Source organism: Megascapheus bottae, chromosome 16 (genome assembly GCF_031878675.1).
Source record: "Megascapheus bottae isolate mThoBot1 chromosome 16, mThoBot2.hap1, whole genome shotgun sequence".
Classification (NCBI taxonomy): domain Eukaryota; kingdom Metazoa; phylum Chordata; class Mammalia; order Rodentia; family Geomyidae; genus Megascapheus; species Megascapheus bottae.
The window spans coordinates 25,000,146-25,004,850 of record NC_143524.1 but is presented as its reverse complement, the minus strand read 5'-3'; the positions used below and the strand labels follow the sequence as shown (position 1 = coordinate 25,004,850).

The 4,705-nt window shown below is 34.6% G+C and overlaps 1 pseudogene; it reads right to left on the bottom strand.

The window, feature by feature from the left end:
• Positions 1-2,214: 2,214 nt before the first annotated feature.
• On the bottom strand, positions 2,215-3,743 carry LOC150053034 (chromobox protein homolog 3 pseudogene; annotated as a pseudogene).
• Positions 3,744-4,705: the final 962 nt, after the last annotated feature.

Here is a 4,705-nt window from a genome sequence, read left to right as displayed (position 1 = left end):
AGTGACACATTCAATCTTCTCACTACTTGGAATTCTGTTCAGATTTGTGAATTGCTTCACAATTCAGTCTTGATAGATTCCATTCATTTTTTCTAGGATATCCAGTTTTATAGTAGTATCATATTATTCTCTGCAGTTCTATCATTTTGGTTGTAATGACTTCTGTTTGTTTGGGTTTTTTTTTGCCAGTCCTGGGTTGAGCTCAGGGCCTGAGCACTGTCCTTGGACTTTCTCAAGGCTAGAGCTCTACCACTTGAGCCTCAGCCCTGCTTCCGGCTTTTATTTTTCTATGTATGTGGTACTGAGGAATTGAACCTGGGTCTTCGTGCATGCTAGGCAAGCACTCTACCACTTGGCCAAACTCCCAGCCCCTGTAATGACTTCTTATTGTATCTGATTTTAATTATTTTACTTTCCTCCTTAAACCATACACTTCCAATCTTTTTTTCATATATTTTTATTGTAATTAATAGAAGGGTTACATTATATTTGCCAGATAGAAGGTGCATTAATTCACATACATTGATACCCTTTCTCATGTCTTGGTCCCCATTTCCCTCCCCCCCACCCCTCATCTTGTTTTCCCCATTCCCTATCCAATTTCAAATAACCAAATACAAATATATCCAATATATCAGATAACAAAGTGAGATACTGTAACAATATAAGATAACCAAGGGACAGCATAAGAGATGAGAGATAACTTAGTACATTAAGGACAATAATCACTCATTATATGGCTTTTGTTTCTATATCCTAGAGGTCTACTTCCAGTCTTATAGTTAGTGATTTTTCTCTATTTTTTTCTCTTCCCTATTTCATTTTTGTCTGTTCTAGTCCTATTGTTTCTTCTATCCTGATATTTTAGTTTAGTTAACTTTTTTATTCAGTTTAGTTTACTTTTTCTCTCCTTCCTTGAAGTAGAAAGTTATATTACTTATACAAGATATTCCTTCATTTGTACTTTACTCATTTAAATATGGACATTTCCCTCTTAGAATTTTTTCTTCATTATGAGTTTTGGCAAGTCTCATTTATCTCAAGATATTTTATCATTTCTCTCTTAAGTTTTGGTTTGATTTATTTCTTTTTTTGATTATAAAGTTATTTATTGACCACTGTTCACCATTATTTATAAAAAAGTAAAAAATATACAGTTGGGTAACATTCTGATTACAAAGATGTTTTTCTGGCTTTTGTGGAACTAGTAACCCAATATTGAAAAAAATTGAGCCTAAATGTTAGGAATGAGTTAGGGTAAAGAAAAAGACTGCAGGTCAACAATTATAAAATTTTGCCAACTCATATAGGTCAGCAGGTCCTAAACAGTCAAAATCTCTAACCAGTTGATTTTATATTTCCATGAACAGAGTCTTAGATAGCTCACGAGCTATGAGCTTTTAACATACAGATTCTAATATTCTGTAAAGGAATACTTATTACAGAAACTTTTCATGAAAGGAAATCAAAATTTATTTTTGTTGTCTCATCTGGGTGAGGGAAGCTGTTAACAGTGATACTTTTCCTTTCAAGACATTTTGCAAATACATTACATTTGCTATCTATGGCAGAAGCAGGAAGACCTAAAGTTGAGGCTAGCCTGGCTACCTAGTAAGTTCAAGGCCAGCTTGAGCTGCCTAGTGACCCTGTCTTAAACAACAACAAAATAAAACAAGGGCCAGGGATGTAACACAGTGATACATCATTTGCCTACATATGCAAGGCTCTGGGTCTGATGCCCAACACCTCTAAACAAACAAAATCTCCAAAACAAAAAAACTACCTATGTAAGTATTTTGTTTACACACACACGCACACACACACAAATTCAGGATGGTCCTTCAACTTAGCAGTTAAAGACAAGTTGTTCTGATGAAGTAATGGCCAAAAAAAGTTGCCTTCTAAAAAAAAAAAAACAAACCAATTTGTTCCTGAATACAGAGGAAATATACCATGGTATTAAATATTCTTTTCTGATAAAGGAAGCAAGTACAGAAAGCCTTAATTACATTTGTTCAAAGTAACCAGTGCTATTGAGGGAAAACAAACAAACAAACTCAACAACTCCCAATACTACTTACAAAACCAATATATCAAACTTGATTTTCATTAAAATGTAGTTGTTTCACACCATTAATTCAAAAACCAACACTGAGATTTTATATATATGTGTAAATATATATATATATATATATAACAATGCAATGCAAACAATTATTGAGCTTCGTCTTTTGGACAAGAATGCCAAGTTAGTCTATCTTCATAAAAAGCAATTACAATCTGAGGACACTTCATATTTGCCTCTTTTGCCAGCACCAAGTCAGCTTCATCCGAATCTTTCCATTTCATGAGAAACATCAATTCTCCACTGCTGTCTGTGGCACCAATTATTCATTCAGGATCTAGACCTCTAGCAAAGCCCCTTGGTTTGTCAGCTGTATCTCTTCTTTTCTTTGATTTGCTGTCATCAGATTCACTGTCTGATAAAGATTTTATTCTTATATCATCCTTTTCTTTACCAGCTTTTTGAGAATTAAGAAATGCTTCAATTGATTGTGGACAATCTAAATTTTCTTCAGGTTCCCAATTATTACCAGCTTCTGTAAGTCCCTTCCACTTCAGGAAATGGGCTACTTTCCAATTCACTACAGGTCGGTCCCATACTTTTTCCACAGCAAATTCTTCAGGCTCTGATTCTTCAACTTTTTAACTCTTTCGGTTCTGTCTCTTTCCAATTTTTTGCAATGTAGTTTTGTTAGAGGTCTTTTTTTTTTTTTTGGCAGTCCTGGGCTTGAGCTCAGAGTCTGAGCACTGTCCTTGGACTTTCTCAAAGATAGAGCTCTACCACTTGAGCCTCAGCACCACTTCTGGCTTTTTTCTATGCATGTGGTACCAAGGAATTGAAGGTCTTCATGCATGCTAGGCAAGCACTCTACCACTATGCCAAACTCCCGGCCCCTAGAGGCCATTTTCAATGGTAGACTTATTGAGCTATTATTCACCACCTCAGATGCTCCTGGCTGCGATAGTGCAGCAGCAGCGTCTCGGTTTGATTTATTTCTTATTTGTGAGTATATTGTCTGATTTCCAAATATTTGAATTTTCCTATATTCTTTTCTTAATTTCTAGTTTTAGTTTATTTGGTTCAAAAATATATCGAAGTGATTGATTTTCAAAATTTCTAACTTATTTTGTGACTTAACCTACTGCTGCTTCATAATTTCCTTTCTTGACAATTTGACCTCACTGTGGACTTGTCTTGAATTAATTCTCTATGGAGTCCATTCTTCTTCAGTCAGGTTATCCAGTTCATATGAGAAAGTTATGCCATCCTCTCTTTTTTGAAACATACATTAATTGTTCAAAATAATGGGTTTTATTATGACATTTTCAAACTTGTACTTTGGCAATATTATTTAAATAAACCTTCTTTTCTTTTGTCTCTCTTCTGATTATAATGCCTGCATTTCTCACTTGATTTTCCCCTTAAGTGTACTTTTATATTTCTCCAGTTTTCAAACTTTTTAAAATTAGTTTGGTCTTCTGACTGGATATTTCCTTATGACATTTTATGAATTCAGCTAATTGTCTCCTTTACTGAAGTCTTACTGAAACTCAAGTGAGCTTTTTAATGCAGTTATCATATTTTCAAGTTTGAAATTTTCACGTAGTTTTTAGTTTTTAGATTATTCATTGGCTTTTGTTAGTTACAAGGGGCATTTCATTGTTACATCTCCATACATTTACACTATATTCCAATTAATCTCACAACCTACCACTTGATTCTATTTTTATAATTTCCATGTCCCTGTTGGCATAATCATTTTATTCATGGGTTATCCTGAACAATTAAATCTCTTACTGGTAGTTGTTTTGAATTCTTAGTCATATAATTAATATACTTTAAGATTATTATCATTGTATATATTTTGTGTCTTTAGATAGAGCATCTTTCCCTATTTACTTGTCTTCTAATTCCTACAGTTTTTTTTTAATGGGTCATGGAGCTTGAACTCAGCCTGGGCTTTCTACCTGAGCTCTTCAGAACAAGGCTAGTGCTCTACTCTTGAGCCAAGCCCCACTTCCGGTTTTCTCAGGTTCTTTTGTGCCCAGGATGGCTTTGAACCTTGATCCTCAGATCTCAGCCTCCTGAGTAGCGAGGATTACAGGTGTGAGCCACTGAGACGGGCATCACTCCTACAATTTCGATATAAGATAAAGATACATGAAAAATTTAGTTCACTCTTCCAGATTTTTAACTGGCTTCAAGACTTTCATTAAGTTCCCAGACTGAAATTGTAGTGACTTTTATAATTTTATGTAAATACCTCTTATATGAATTCCCAGCTACAATTATTTGCTATTTTTCTGTTTTGTTTTAGGAGCTTCTAATCTTTTTCTTCCTCTGGTCTTTTTGTATATTAGTGTAGTTTCTTTAGAGATTATGAGAGTTGCCTAATTCTACTTGTTCTCAGCAATCACCAGGATTATAAATTGTGCCAGGCACCACTAGTGTTCTAAGTTAAACAAGCAGAAACCAGTTCCTTGAATCATTGTCTTAAAAGCCTCACACAGGATGTGAGTTCCACTCTTCTCATTCTTAATCCAGGAAAAATTGGCTTTTGTCTGATAAGCAGCCATAACCTCAGCAAGCCACTTATTTTCCTTTTCTTTATAATCATTGGACATGATAGCATGTAAAGTC